This window comes from Rhinolophus sinicus, chromosome 2, assembly GCF_057876585.1.
Source record: "Rhinolophus sinicus isolate RSI-liver-muscle chromosome 2, RSI-T2T, whole genome shotgun sequence".
Lineage (NCBI taxonomy): Eukaryota > Metazoa > Chordata > Mammalia > Chiroptera > Rhinolophidae > Rhinolophus > Rhinolophus sinicus.
The window spans coordinates 51763912-51781133 of record NC_142502.1 but is presented as its reverse complement, the minus strand read 5'-3'; the positions used below and the strand labels follow the sequence as shown (position 1 = coordinate 51781133).

General features: G+C 35.2%; 1 protein-coding gene and 1 pseudogene across 4 annotated transcripts in view; both read left to right on the top strand.

Annotated features, from left to right (window-relative positions):
• The window catches only part of GRIK2 (glutamate ionotropic receptor kainate type subunit 2), a 590245-nt gene that overhangs the window by 533519 nt on the left and 39504 nt on the right, over positions 1 to 17222 (top strand). The gene's annotated exons all lie outside the window — the stretch shown is intronic.
• Positions 9178 to 12623, top strand: LOC109433757 (TBC1 domain family member 1 pseudogene; annotated as a pseudogene).

Here is a 17222-nt window from a genome sequence, read left to right as displayed (position 1 = left end):
ACAAGAGATAGGCAAGCATATTTGCTTATTTAACTTGAGTGCAATGAATATTTAGAGCTTTATGACAACATAAGCAATATTTTAAAAAATGACAATATTGTGAGGGAAAAAATTTGAAGAAAACTTAGTTTTTAATTAATTGTTTTAGTAATAATGCAACTTGTTTTCTAAAAGCACCTAAGAAACTCTTAAAAATATTCTATGAGGCATTCTAATGGAATTTTCTTTCATTTGAAATAAATTTCCAAACATTTTGGGTTTCTTTCCCATAACAAGATTTTAAGAAATAGTTTTGTATTATGTTTTTAGTAGTTTGCTATAGGCCTCATCTTTTTAAAACAAATAAAATTTGTCTTGGATTCATTTAAATAGATAGTTTGTTGGTAGCATTTGCTTAGGCAAGTCAGTTGGTTATGCTAGCAGTTCTGCTTACCTTTGTCAAGTCAAAAAAGATGTCATCAGCCAAAATTTAGGGCTGAAGTCAGTCAAACTGCCATCTCAAAACTTGTCTTCACCATCTGGTTTGATATCTTCTTGACATATCTTTTTGATGTATGGTGTAACAGAAAACTCTCCATCAGCAAAGGTAGCTTTCCTCAACATCTGCAGCTTCTTTAGAATTAACAACAGGGTTCTGGTGCAATGGCTATGACATCTATCTCAGCAAATGTTGGATTTGTGTTAACAGGAAAGCAAATTGCCTCTTCCTGTGGCGACTGCCTTCTTGGGCAAAGGCTAACACTCTTTCTCAGAGCCCACATCTCCTCCTGGGGATTCAAGCACCTCTGCCCTCTCCTAGAAATGGGTGCCATTACTTCTCATGTATGCATTTGTTCTTTAGCTTTCTTTCCTGTGTGGGGGATGCCATGTCTGTGTGTCAACCAATGCAGGGGATTCTGATCACTCTCTGCAAGTTGTGAGGTATGTGCCACATGTACTCCCACCTAAACCAGTGCAAAAGAGTGTTGAGAATCACAGTCAGAGCATAGCTCTGTCTTAAATCATCCTCAAAATGTTCATTCTTAATCTCTTTCATTACCTTTTTATGTCTTGTTGTGGATCAGTCATTTAATTGCTAGATATTTGACTACATGTCTTCATGATAGTGTTTTTTACACTTTACTTAGTGTTTTATGTCAGTTTTTTCTCGGTGCCTCAACTGAAACATCCAATTTAACTTCAGGTTACCTATACAGATTTTTTTAAAATATTACAGGCAGATTTAGTTTTTATACAAACATTTTTTTCTGCTAGATAAATAAAAATTCATTAAAGAAAAAAAAAAAAAAAACACTGAGTTAAAAAGACTACACTGTGTACAACTACCATAGATTGTATACAGGAAGTGAAAACCATTCATTTCACAAAGGAAACACCTCAGCAGACTGCCTTTGACACTGCAATTGCTAAAAAACTATTCTTAGAGCTTTCATTTTGGAATTATTTTTAGAACACAGTTGCATACAACATAAGAAAGCCAGCTACTTTACTTTGTAGCTGTCTCTGCTTCTAGAACAATAACAACAAAAGCAGTGTGTTACTTAAACATACATAGTTTTACTCCAAATACTTTGACTTATTTTCAAAAACAAAGTTTACTAGGATATAAAATTGTTAATAATAACAGTATTCAAAAGGACATGCATCTATAGACAATTCTATAAAAAAGGAATTCAAAAAAATGTGAGCAAGTTTAGACTAAAGTGACTGTTTTTGATTTGCAAGAGTAATTTGGCTGTGTTGATTCAACAATGTTCATATAAAAAGAAGTTACTGTTTTATTTTATCTTTATAGAGAACTATGTGCATTCTGGACATCACAGTCACATGGGAAGTAAAATACTTAATAACATTCTAGTGAAAAAGAATACTGCTTTTTATGAAAGACCTTTTTTGTTTGTTTTTTGCTTTCTTAGGATAGAATATCTGATTGGTAAAGATAATAGCTAAACAGTAAAAGTTCAAATGATATTGCATTGTAGTCTTAAATACTGTTATTGTTTTTATTATTCCTTAGCCACTCAGTTTCAGAGTAGAGAAGTACTTCGTTTCCATAAAATATCTAAATGCATAAGTGAGTACCAAATTATCATCACATGTAAGTGCTGAGGGTAAACTAGCCCTTCATTTTCACTTTCTCTGATAGTAATTAGATGGTTAAAATTATACTCTTCACAGGGTGAATAATTATGTAAATATATTACAAATAAAATATCCATCTATGTTGTTTACTGAACTTTAGTTTCTCTTCAGATAATTTTTATATTATTTACAATGCAATTTTCACTAATGCTATTCATTAGCTTTCAGTTAGGAATTTGCTAATTTATATTTCTAATAGAATTTTAATACCCATTAAGGAAAGTGGAGGTTATGACCTAGAATTTTACTGTTTTGTCTTTTTAGAGATTTATTGGCAATTTTAGTCACATTCCTAAGTTAGGTTTAATATTTTTATTTTGCACCATTTTTTCAGTTGAGCTTTCTTTTATTTAACTAAATTCATCCATATCTAATTTCATGCATTTTTAGTCACAGCTGAGCTCCCGTGCTATGTATTGAGAAGGCTGAATTATGGTTATAATTTTCAAAGTGTCCTTGAAACTTCAACCCAATCTAAAATGAATTTCCAATTTTAAAAAGTTTTGTGAGCGTGAGTCAGTTTGTGTTTTAAATAGTAGCACACACCTTTCTTTGTTTCAACCATAATATGTCTAGGCTGACACCAACACATTTAAAGATAAATAGTATGGATATAAATATTTCAGAAATTTTTCTTGTTTTTTATAAGTTTAAATATACTTTGATATTTATTCAAGTGATCTATATCTATATCTAAATATGTATGTGTATATATACATATATATATATACACACATATATATATGTGTGTATATATATATATATGTGTGTGTATGTATGTGTATGTGTATATATATATATATATATATATATTTCATTGGAATTGTCAGGAATAATTCTCCTGTCTAATTTTTAAAAATAACTTCATTTTTCTTTTCCTTTTAAATGGGTCTTTTTTTAAATAATTTGACAAATCACATATGTACACTTTACTAGGTAACATTTTGAAATAAAGTCCTAAAGCATGATAAAAAGCTTCATGTACTTTGTTAAATTAATTAGAGGGAAGTTAGATTTTTCAGTTTAGTAGTTATTCCTTATTCTAAAATTTGATCAAATTGACTGGTTGAATACATAGGGACATACACACACATGTACGGGTATATTTTCTGTAACTACACTTTGGAAGCCTGGTTTATTTGTTTTGGGGTTTTTAAAATATACTATTGTACTTTATATTTTGGTAATCCACTCTGAAAATGTGAACATTACATTTGGAAGAGAAGTTGAAAGTTCTATGGGTTGTAAAAGGTTATCTGTGATCAAATATAGTTCAAGTTTGGACTTATTTGGGAAACAACGTAGGTCTGGTATAAAAGGTTTGGTTCGGTCTCCTTTTCTTGAGTGACAGTGTTCTTGAGTGACAGTTGCATTCCTATCATGGAACTACTGAACAAAAGGAAACTTGAAGCTTTTGCAAGCAAAAATAAAATGGAATCAGACCTATAGTCACTCAGGTACGGGACACTAACTCAAAGATGGGATTATTTAAAATATATATATAAGTTGGTAAAAAAATGAATACCTGGATAGAAGAAAAAGAAAAATTATTGCCAATATGGTTGAGACAATACATAAAAGACAACTCAAAAGTTTATACTAAATGAAATGATTATTGGATGATGGGAAGTAAATGCTAATTAAAGGCATCACCACATATGACCTACCTGTCTCCCCTCTATGTTCCGACAGATGATTCTAGTAGAGATTTGTGTCAAAACAAAGGATGCTCTCATGTGGAAACTAATTTTAGTTCAATGCAAAAGTGTTAAGGTTCTAAGCTACATGTAGGTTGTTTCTCCCATTGCCTTTGCTAGATGACAGTGTCAAATAACAAACCATGTAACTGTATAGCTACCCTGCCTTACCTATTCTAGCCACTGCTGTGTGGAAGAAACCCCATGCTGGCAAATAGTGAATATTTACTTATGTTCCATATAAATTGGCCTGGGATTCAATCAATTTTAGCCTCTACCTGCTTAAAATATTTTTCCTGCACTCCCTAGTGGGTTTAAGCCTGCTTAGAGCATGTCATGGGAATGGAACAGGTTGCCAGTGTATCTCACACACGTACACACTCAGACTATTCTTACCACCCTCTTATGATTAATTTTAGCTTTATTTAGGAATCACTTAACACATACTTGAAATTATCATTTTTGAAATTAATTTCAAAGGGTACTTCTTGAAAACTATTCAACTAAATGGCACTATGCATATCATTCTGTAGTTTTCTATCTTTTTTTCTTTTTGTATTTCTACAGGATTTTTTGTGTTTGGGAGGTTTCATTACATATATTATTCTTTTGCAAAGGAATTTGGGGCATTTACTTTTAAACTTACCATTGTTTAATCTGTTAGCCTGAATCTCTTGTCTTGCATCTATTTTGCTTCGTCTTATAGTACTTATTCTGGAAAGTATATTTTGTCTTATCTCTAAATCACTGTCTTAAGTAATACCAATGACCAATTACAGAAAAGCAATTTCAGCAAAATTGTCTACTGTTAAAACTCACAGCAACTTGCTTTACTATATAAATTAAGAATCTGCTTTAAATCTTGTGCTAGATATTTACCTTAATCTCACTTTTCTCATCTTTGTGATGGAAATGAGGATTTAACTGTATGTTCTTATACTGCTTAGCATAGCATCTTATACATAGTAAGTTCTCAATTAAGAGTAGTTTTAAGAAAAGCAGCTAAGAATGTGTGGTACTTGTATTAGCAGTAGCAATATTGACCCAAGTCTTCCTTTAATGGATTACAATGTTAATGGTAATTAGCCTATTATTTAAACTTATCAACATGAAAATGAGATTTAATAAATGCTTATGATTGATCTGAATATTTCCTTCAACTATTCTCTGACTTTATGTATAGTTGATACCTCTCAGAATTAATAAAAATGTATTATTGAATTTTTCCTTAGAATGCATCTTCAATTATATTATACCTTTTATAGTAACCCCGTGCTTCATAGCTAATTGTCTAGTTATGATTTCATTAGTGTACACCATTCATTCTTTCAAATATCCATAGAATGCCTTTCTGTCAGTACCTGTGTTAGGTATAGAGATATACCTAGAAACCATGACTCAACAAGAGTCATGAAGAATACAGAAATTAATCAATCATTAAATAGAATGTATAATTAAAATGTTGGCTGCAACATACTATGGGAACATAGAATTAGTCTAGGAAGGCACAGGGAACATGTCAAATAAATCTGCCCTATCACGAAGAGTGCATCATAAACCCTGTTAACATGGGTTGACGTGACCAAGTTTGAGGTTTAGAAAGACGGTTCAGGGGGGAAAGAATGTGAACTAGAGAAAGGGAAGTTAAGATCTAAAAGACTTACACATGCTTAAATCTTATCAGGTAAAGAAGAGTTATAGGAGAGAAACAATTATGTACGATTCCTGAAAAAGACAAAGGATGTGGTGAAATCTAAACCATAAAATGAAGGGTTCTCTGTGGGAGGAAGGGTAACAACAGAAAGCGAAGCAGAGAGATTACGATATAAGGATATTTTTGATCTAAGAAGGTTTTAGATTAGTTTTGTTCCCATACATGGCTTCATTATTTTCTATTCTTCTGTTTAAAATGTACCTTAGAAGCAAAGGCAAGATCAGCTGTCAACAGTGAATGAGTCCACAGAAGATTTTGAGTTTCAGGAAAGGAGAGAAAGTTGAAATACACATTGTATAGAATAAGTTGAGAGAAGCATACTTTCTGGGTACTGTTTAGCATTCACTTAAACTCATACTTTGTAGTATGCCTTTCTCCAATAATGCTGTGCTCGCCATGATACAGATTCAGAGGAAGTGGATAGTTGGGTTTATTTAGGATTGAGGTTAGTTAGGTGGTTCAAAGAAAAGAAAGTTTAGTGAGTTTAGGGTATTAGTAACAATAATTTTGAAATGATAGATCATGAACACGCATGTGAACAAAGTGGAATATAAAGAAGAGAAGGAGCTAATGAATTAGAATGTAGGTCATTAATAGGCGTCAGACACCAATGAGATTGGGAAATGTGACCAGTAAAGAAGTTGAATAGTAAACTAGGATAAAAAGGGATTGCAATCATAGAGTAAGATACTATGGTAATAGATTTTGAAAGTAAAGCAAATTCAGGTGTTGATAAATACAACCTTATATGACTGTGGATTTGGGCGGCTAAGGTGCTGGTAAGAAAGTCATTGGAGATGATTGTCAAAGAACAGAAATCACTTAGGACTTTCAGTGAAGGAAGAACAATGATGTTCTGGAGCTGGTTTATATTAAATTGAGGAAATTGAATATTTAGGAATTTTATAGTTTGGTTGATTTCATGTCTATACTTAAAAATGGCAATAGTGGGAATATTTAAACCATAAAAACCAGGAAACACCACAAATCTGGGCCTCACCCTATTTTCCAGAAAGCCAGTTTTTAAACATTCATCATTGAGGAGAGACAGATACCTGGGTACTATGATATTCTAGGACTTATGGCTATATCCAGAAAATGAATAAAATATTCATTCAAATGAAGAGGAATCATTGTAGTAAGATTGTATGGCAATGTGCCTTAAAAGATCAGGATTTCGTACCTTGTTTTGTTTTCAAAAGGGGATAGGACAGTGACCATCTAAAAATGGGGGAAAAAAACAAAGAGGATACTAATCCTACTTCCCATCATGAGACTTGTGGAATGTGAAATGCATCCTAGTATTTTTATGACTACATTAAAGCTACAATTTAACATTGGAATAGAACTTAAAATTATTTATGCAGTGTAATGGTGGGCTTTCTTTAAACTTTTCTTTAAAACTAGGCCAGTGGCATTCTTTTCCTTATTAAATTAAGTCATGGACAGAATATGAAAGAAAGAAGTTAATGTGCCTAGTTATTTTTCAAAATATGTGTAGTTATATAGACCATCTCTGATAAAAGATATCTTAGCATTTATATAGTCTTACCCATTTATTCTGCAGATGAGCAAATTGAGTTCTAGAGATGAAATTACTCATCAAATATCATTTAAACTTGGTTATAGGAGAGCTTAGACTAATACCTATCTTTTAAATTCTAGCACAATAGATAGAATACATTTATTCATTTACTTATTCATGTTTTCCTTATTTATTTATATACTTATCATATATCAGGCACTGTTCTAAGTATAGGGGCTATAGGGATGAACAAAACAGGACAAAAATCGCAGACTTCATAGAGTTTATCTTGTAGGGATGGAGATAGAAACTGAACAGATACATAAATAAAAATAGGAAAGATATAATATTCTACATAGTTATTAAATGCTATGAATAAGAAAAAAAGTAGGAGGCATTATGGGATAAATGAGGAACTGGAATTATAAATAAGGTAAATCATAGAAGTTCTCTTGAAATGGTGATCAGAGTGGGGTGACAGAGTGAGGCACACATACATACTAATACGTGCCAGCTGGAAGAAAAATATATTCCAGCTGGAGAAAATGGCCAGTTCAAGCCTCTAGGTTAGAGTATGGCTCTTCTATTTAAAATGTACCTTAGATTAATGATTCATATAGTCATGATGTCATTACTTTATACATATTAAATTCATGATTATTGTGATCAAATAGGCTTTTCCAGCCAGTAGACAGAGATGTGGTTAGAGCTGGTTGCCTCTTCTCCTCAGATCCCCAGGACCCAACCGAGGTAATTTATTTACTATTTAGAAATAAAACATCCATTTGGTGTATATTTTAATGTATATAAGTTTACAGCAAATAGTACAAAAAATATACCGTTTCGTGTATAGTTTAATATACATAAGGTTTTATATATATATATATATATATATATATATATATATATATATATATATGTCTATATGTGTGTGTGTGTGTAATATATATCATAAAGTTTGCATCATTCCCAAAAAAGTTTAGAAACCATAGAAAAGGAGCTGACAAAGTAAGAATAATAATTGTTTTAAGAGTTTCAAATGTTTTTTTTCTTTTCTTTCTTTTTTGGCCATCCTATTCGTAATGCAGAATTTCAATTACAGGGAGGAGTGAGGCCCAGCAAAACTGTGACTGGACTGAATCTTAAATTAAGAAATTGGAATTACTTCCTCTGACTTTCTGTCATCAATTTAGTTTCCACCTCAGCTGTCATTTGTCATGGCATTTATCACAACATTTTAAAATTCTTAGTTTACTTGCCATGCATTATGAGACTTTAAGTATTGCTAGGACAGGGCATGATTTGTTTTTGGTTAACCTTGGTGTGCACAGTGCCTGGCACCGTCCTTTACACCAAGCTGGTGTGCAAAAAATATTAAAATGAAATAACAAGTGAGTGAATGAGTAAGCAAGTGAATCAATCAATCAAATGAGCTGAGATTTAAAAGAAAACTTTTGAGTCCCTCAGGCTCCATACTTGGAAAGGTCTCATGTTGGATATTAAGCCACATTGGTCAATGATCCTCCCTCAGCAAGGCTCAGGGTACTTTTGCTAATCTTGCTCACTGGGGTTATTAGGTCAGGTTATGGGGTAGGGGGGATAGGTGGCATGTTTCTGTATTCCTAAAAATAATAAATTTTACAAAAAGTAAAGGCAAAGATATAAGAATGTAGTGGCTGGCACATACTACAGTCTTCTCATAGAGTTACTCTGTTTCTCCATTGATTGATTACATAAAACTCACAATAAGAATAAAATCCTTACATATTTAGGGAGCTTTATAACTTGTTAAAAGTCGATTTATATAGGTTTTCTCATTTATTCCTTATAACAAGTCTGTGAAATTGGTGGGAAGCTTTTAATTAGATAGGATTGAGAAATTGTTCACCCAGTGAAGTGCAGTTTTCTTCTTTTTTTTTTTTTTCATTTGTCAAAATTGCCCTTTCTGGGCCTGGCAGTTCTGTGAGCTCTCTTGGGTAGTGATAAGCCAGAAGGAGCCTGCTTCCGCAGGGGTGGAGGGCAGTCATGGCTCCTGTCCCCTCCCTGGACCCCGCCCCCCTTCCAGCCACTTCACGGGGCCTGCCGCCTAGCCGCCGGCGATGACTCTGAAACAGACTTTCACAGTGACTGCCATGCAGGGGACTAAAGCACCAGCTCCACTGTGTGAGGGCTGCCCCTGCAGGGCCTGCACAAGCTCTGTGAATGGATAGAAGGAATGAATTCTTCCCAAACCAAACTAGAACTCCAGGAGCACCTGACATTAATCAGGAGCAAACAATGGTTTTTGAGGAGGTTCGGAAATTGAGACCATCAAAGGAGCATCCAGAGAATGAACTGATGATTTCTTTCCTGAGATGTTTATATGAAGAGAAACATTGTTCAGCTGGGTAGCCAGGTTGTGAGATCAGCTCCCTCTGCCAGGCTGGGAAGATTACCTGCCAAGAAGAGCTCCATTGCCAGTGGGAGTTTGAGGACACATTTGCCAAGAAGTTCAAGGTGCTCTTCTGTGGCCTGGTGATGGTGGCGCACAAGAAGTCCCTGCCAGCCCTAATCGATATGTGCTTGAGAAGTTCAATCACAGCAGTTGTAGCAGGAAAGCCGAATTTGACTTGATCTCCCAGAATTCTGAGATTGCTAGTCCTGTGGGAGGGTTTTCCTTCACAGATAGGTTCCGATCTGTGCTCCAGGGGACTGGGAGTGGGGAACTGGACCAGAGGGCCGAAGCACACATCCTTCTCTCAGACTGGGCTGCGCTCTTTGGCCTGTAAGAAGGAATTTCAAGACAGAAGCCTTCGAAGTAGTCATTTCTGCAGCTCTTGAGGAAAACAAAATTGAGAACCATCTCACCAGGGCACAACATTGTGCAGTCAGACCACAGATACTTAGCAAAATTGAACTGTGGTCACGATTGCTCAATCTGAAGTTTACCTCATCAATCCTGACACCAAAGAAGAGTATTGCAGAAAAATTTGAAGGGGATACCCATTTGCTCTCAGGGTATTAGACACGTGGACCACTCTGGGTTTATCTGCAGAAAATCTTCAGGAGGTGAAAGCTTTCATTTCGTCTTTGTGTTTCAGTGCACAAATGAAGTTCTGGTTGAAATTATGATGACTGTGAAACAGACTTGCATGGTGACTGCCGTGCAGCGGACAAAAGCACCAACTCCACTGTGTGAGGGCTGCCCCTGCAGGGCCTGCACAAGCTCTGTGAATGGATAGAGGGAATGAATTCTTCCCAAACCAAACTAGAACTCCAGGAGCACCTGACATTAATCAGGAGCAAGCATTGATTTTTGAGGAGGTTCGGAAATTGAGACCATCAAAGGAGCATCCAGAGAACGAACTGATGATTTCTTTCCTGAGATGTTTATATGAAGAAAAACAAAAAGTTCACATCCATATTGGGGAGATAAAGCACGCATCACAGATTGCAGCAGAGACTACTGGAAGTAAATTACCATCCAGTGCCACTTGATTTAGGCTGGATATGCTGAAAAACAAAGTGAAGAGATCTTTAAACAGAGTCTTTAGAAAATATTTTTTCCGGGGTAATAAAGTCAGAGACCGTCAGGAGCATTCCACCAGTTTGTATGTGGACAGCGCCATGTCTGGCACCTTAAGTAACACCAGCAAAGAGCCATCTGTGTGTGAAAAGGAGGCCTTACTGGTCTCAGAGAGCTCCTTCAGGCTTTCAGCTCCTAAGATGACAGACATATCCAGTGACTCGGAGAGCCACCCCGCAGAAGAGCGGGCCCTGCTCTCTCCCCAGTAGGGTTTCAGAAGGGATGCTAACACCCTGAATCATTTCCCTATAGAATGCCAGGAACTCCTAGAACCAGCTCAGAGGTCTTCAGGGGTCTCGCAGAGAAAACTTATGAAGTATCACTCAATGAGCACAGAGACTTCTCATGAACAAAAAGACTTTGAAACCCAAACCACCCATCTTGGTGATGCTATTGATACCTTTTTAAAGACACGGAGACACTTGTGGAAGCAGCAGATGTTCCTCTGAGAGGCAACCCCATAGAAAGCATGTGATTCTCCCAGAAAATATGAAGATTATTCTGAGCCAGGAGAGATTGCCCTGTGATCTCCATTAGAACCAGTTTGTGAAGATGGACCCTTTGGCCCTGTACCAGAGGGGAGGAAAAAAGGACATCTTGCGAGCTTCGAGAAATATGGCAAAAGGCGATTCTACAACAGATACTCCTCCTCAAAATGGAGAAGGAAAATCAAAAACTGCAAGCCTCTGAAAATGATTTGCTGAACAAGTGCCTGAAGCTTGATTATAGGAAGAAATTAATCCTTGTCTTAAAGAAGTAACCACAGAGTGGGAAAAATGCTGAGCACTCCAGGAAGATCCAAAATTAAGTGTGACATCAAAAAAATGCATTCAGTTGTTGGGCAAGGTGGGCCACATCATGACTGGGGTGAAATCTGGAAATTCCACAGAGCAATACCATCTTCAAACACCAGTGTCCCAGTAAACAGCAGCCAGAGGATACACCAGACAAAGAACTCTTAAAACAGCTCACCTCCCAGCAGCACACAGTTTTTATCAATTTTGGGCAGAACCTTTCTAACTCATCTGTACCTCTCAGCCCAGCTGGAGGCAGGGCAACTGTCATTTTACAGCATGTTGAAAGCCTATTGGCCTCTAGACCGAGAAGTAGAATATTGCCAAGGTCTCAGCATTGTAGCAGGCATTTTGCTGCTTCGCATGGGTGAGGAAGAGGCATTTCTCATGCTCAAGTTTCTGATATTTGACAGGCACTGTGGAAACAGTATCAGCAGGACATCGTTATTTTACAGATCCAGATGTACCCCCTCTCGAGGCTTCTTCACGATTACCACAGAGACCTCTGCAATCACCTCGAGGAGCACGAGACCGGGCCCCAGTCTCTAGGCCGCCCTCTGGTGTCTCGTGGTGTTTGCCTCACCATTCCCACTGGGGTTTGTGGCCAGAGTCTTTGATATGATCTTTCTTCAGGGATCAGAGGTCATATTTAAAGTTGCTTTTAAGTCAGTTGGGAAGCCGTAAGCCCTTGATTCTGCAGCATGAAAACCTAGAAACCATAGCTGACTTTATAAAAAAAAAAGCATACTCCCCAACTTGGGCTTGGTGCAAATGGAAAAGACCATCAATCAGGTGTTTGAGATGGACATCTCTAAACAGTTACAAGCTTATGAAGTTGAGTACCATATGCTTCAAGAAGAACTTATCGATTTCTCTCCTCTCAGTGACAACCAAAGAATGGACAAATTAGAAGACACCAAGAGCAGCATATGCAAATAGAACTGTGATTTCCTTGAGCAACTACAGGTAGCAAATGGTAGAATCCAAAGTCTCAAAGCCACAGTTGAGAAGATTTTGACCAGCAAAAGCAAGCTGAAGCAGGCAGCCCTTGCCTTAGAGCTGGAGAGGTTCAGCCCTGCGGCAGACGGCGAGGAGCTTCAGAAACAGACTGTAGAGCTGGATGGTCCACAGCCTGACCTCACACAGCCCAAGCCCATGGGATACTGACAAGCACAGGGGACAGCACTTCCACAGGGTATGGCTCTGGACGAGACCTTGCACCACTATGCTGACACTGTCCAGGCCTTAAATAAGAAAAACAGAAAATGATGGAGGGAGAAATTGAAATGTGAAACAGGCTTCTCAGGGAGAAAACTAGCTTGCCAGCAGGCATATTCTTCTGAACTAAAGCTTGCAATTCAGGGGGCACAAATATCCCAAGGTTTTTGTTGTTGTTTAGGTTTTAGTTTGTCCCTTCTCCAGTTTTAGTTACTATAATTAGTAGATTTAGATGACATACACAAAAATAAACTTTTATTTTTCCCTTTTCAGAAAAAAAAAAATAAATTGTCAAACTGATAATAATTTCTGATTACTATTATTAGAAACAAAAGAAAACATTTGACCAGGAAAGTTCAAGATATCTCATTTAAAGAAGAGTGTGTTTAAATGATGCAGCATGCACAATCAAATACTGGTTCAAATCCCTAAAAAGGATAACTGCCCTTAACTGCACCAAATTGCTTTAACTGCTCTGCTTTGTATTTATCATGTTATGCTCGGTCACACTCTTATTTCTCTTTTAACTCTCAGTAACACTGAGAAGAGCAATTCCCTCTATTTCATTGTCCTTCTCTTCAAATTTCCTGTTTTAAGAGATTGCAGATGCTTTGAGACAAAACTGCCAGAATTAGTCCAAGGACTGACAGGTTTGCTAACAACCAAATGCTTTCAGATCACTGCACTAGCCTCAGATCCACCTTTGATATGAACCCCATATGGCTTCAGCCCTGTTTTCCTGAATTAACTCTAATTTCCTAGTGACCAAGGTCACATGAGTCCAGATAGGGCTCAGCTGTTCTTACCTGACACATATGTTCCAGTATTGTTGGTAATTTATTTACTGTAATAAAAAATTAAAATGCAAATCTCAGCCAAATTCTCTTCTACTAAGAGATACCTCGGTATGGGCTTTTTTCAAGCCCCATATTAGGAACTATTACATTTGACTTTTCAAAACAAAATAAGATTATTATAGCATTTATAACAAAATATTGAAGTTGATATTAGAAACAAAATTGTTCATGTGGAGATTATTGAAGAGGAATAATTTGAGTAAGTGCCAAATACCACCAAATTTACTTTGGTGATTATGAAAAATGGTCAAAAATTACTACCTCTTCTTTCAGATATTTCACTATATTTATCCTCATACCAAAGTTCAACTAATTTTATCAGACCTTATGGTTTAGGAGATAAAACATTTTCTTCATGAATGTTTCTTTAAGTCCAAATAAATGGGTTTCTAATATAAAGTATTTTTTAGGTTACTTCATGATGCTTTGGGTATTGTACCACCTGATTAACTTCATTAAAGAATCTGAGCTGCAGTCAACACTTCTAATATTATTTAAAATTAGCCATATTATAGAATAGTACTGAATTTTCTTTGTACTATTGATGCTTTGTGGTTATTTATGATATTTCAAACAAATTTAATGTTAAATGTTATCCGTCTCATTATTGGAAAGTAACTTTCCTTTAGAACATACTTAAAAAGTTAATTTTAAATTCTTGCTTCCAGAAGTCATGGCAACATTGATACTGTTATTTTCTTATCATATTTTAGGCTCTGACAGGTTTATAAAAACAAATCCAATGAGCACAAGATGGTTCTTATTATTTTAATTTGTATTTGACAGCAAGCAAAATGAACAGAGGTGAAGAGTTTATTTGTGTACTGAAACAATTTCAGCCAAACATTTTTTTTAAAAAAGATGGCTTTGTATTTATAAAACATGCTGTCCTCAATAAGAAAAAAAGATCTATGAATAATATAATAGTAATCCTTGCTTTGTTACCGTGTTTCCCCGAAAATAAAACCTAGCCGGACATCACCGCTAATGCGTCTTTTGGAGCAAAAATTAATATAAGACTCAGTCTTATTTTACTATAATATAAGAACAGGTCTTTAATATAATAATATGATATGATATGATATGATATGATATGTGATATGATACCAGGTATAATACAATATAACACAATACTGGGTCTTCTATTAATTTTTGTTCCAAAAGATGCATTAGAACTGATTGTCTGTCTAGGTCTTATTTTTGGGGAAACACAGTAGCTCTCATAACATTTCAAAAGGGATAGAAATAAAATTTCAAAGCCCTATCTTTACAGTAATATCTTACCCGTTTTAAAATCTCTCTCCAAAATATTTAGGAAATGTTGCCTAAACCCACTAGTCATTGGAGATCTGCAAATAGCCAAATGATTTCAGGCTGCAAACATTATTTAGAGTTCTGTCAGAAGCTAATGCTAATATATCCTTAAGTTTTAAATCATAAACTATATGTTTAAAATACTATTTTAGGTATTTACACTGAATGTTCTTTTTAAAGCACAAAATCATTAGGCATCTGTGAATTTTAAAAAGCATAGTTCTTATTCTTTATAAGTTTATTCTTGACAAGAATATTTTCTTTTCTTTTTTTATTGTTGTTTCATAGCCCAGGAAAATTGCTGTTCTAAAAAGACAGTGCATTATAGACTGATTTTATTTGTTTTATGCTGATGTAGCAGAAATCAAATCAGCTTATGAGCCTCAGCATTTTGATAAAATAAACACTGCTGAACATTGACTTCCTAAATCCATCCAATCTAACATAAAAAGAAAAGTGTCTTTAATGTGGGGCACAAAAAAAAAATAAAAAAATAAAGAAGAAAAAGAAATTGATTCTAGTATTCATTGTGATAGGGTTCAGTTACATGAGAAAATAAGATAATTTTACTTAGAAAATTTTAAATATTCTTTTCTGTAGAGCTTTGATTTTCATATGCATTTTAAGAAATATCTCTGAGACATGATTTAATTTATTTTGATTGACTTTATCCAAATTACTATGTACAGCATAACTATAAAGATAATACTTAGGAACGCTCACAGTTTTGCCAAAGAAGGTATCTTATCTTACACAATTAGATATATAGATGATGTATTACAGAAATGTACACTTGCAACCTGTATAATTTTACTAATGTTGTCACCCCAATAAATTTAATTAAAAATGCAAAAAAAAATCTTCCATAAAATCATGAAGTCATGTATCCTGGCATCATGTTTCTCTTTACAAATCTACCTTTTCTGGTGATTCTTTTTTCTTATCAAGTAGCCTTAGTATTCTCATCTGTGAAATAAAGGAGTGAAACAAGATATTCTTTATATTCATCCCCCACTAATTTAGTTTTTTTTTTGTACTTGGCTATACTCTGAGCAGCTTCTCTGTTATGCTCTAATTTGTCATTATCTTAGCTCTCTCCTTACAGAGAATTATATTATTTCATGCTTAGCTTACTACCTGATTTTTGATTTTCATATTTCTCTTTAATAATATATTTCTGCTGGACAGTCTTTTCTAGTCAATTTGTCAGCAGCAATGCACAGGGCCAAGCTGCGTCCCAATTCTTGAGTCATTCCTGGTGGTCTATCTTGATTCTCTGCATCACTGTGGTCAGAGGACCTTCAAAGACTGTGCATTTCAGCTCAGCAGCTTAGTCTCCATCCCATGATTTCATCACATCCCTTAGCGATGATCAGTAGCTACTGCACTGCGTGCAACTAACCATCATGACAGGAGATTGAGCCCAACATAGTACAGGTGGTTCTTTCAACATGTCCTGTCTTTCACCAACAACTAGTTCATATTGCAGCTTGATATTTCCTTTCTCTTAAATTTATATACAGCTTTCACACTTCACATATTTACATGTGATTAATTCTATTTTTAATTACTTCCCTGTTGACATTAAATGAATTTTGATTCCTAATCTTTAACTTGTGTAGCCTCCATCAGTTGATTTCAAACTAAGAGATCCTATAGTCTATTTTACTTTGAAAACATGCCACAATTTTCTATTTTATTAAAAATAAATTTAGTTAAAGTTTCATATTTCATCCTTACACAATAGAACTTAGAGTGTAAGTATAATTCCACATGTGTTTAATATCAATATTTTGAATTCAGAGATCAAGGCACATGCAGTATTTTAAATCTATTTTTATTCTCCTTGAGACTCATCTTATTAGAATGTTTGCATTATTGATTGTTCTTCCTTTCTCTGGCATGTTAAATGTCTCCTTTTTCCTGAAATTCTCCCCATTAGCATTTAAACATGCACAAATATGTTCAGTCTTTGAAAATCTTAGTTAAACGTTCTTCTATGCACTTCCCTGCATTGTTTCCTCTTCAGTGCCCTATTTATTTATTTATGCATTTACTGGCTCCATTTTACATTCCTCTCTCTTAATCTATTTCTGTGTTACTTCTAAGTGCTCCACTCCACTAAGTTAGCTTTTGCTAAAATAACCAAAGAACACTGTTTCCAAATCCAAAGATGTTATTCAGTTCCCATCATGTGCATCTTTTGTTTTCTTTTTTTGGCAAATCACTACAGGTGACCACTTTCTCACTGAATATTCTCTTGCCTTGATTTCTTCCACACCACACTTTCCAGATTTTCTTCCTTAGTCTCTGTTTATTCTTTTTCTATTTCATTTGCAGACTCAGTCTTCTCTGTCAGCCATTGAAATTCAAAATTGCACAAAGTTTGACCTTAG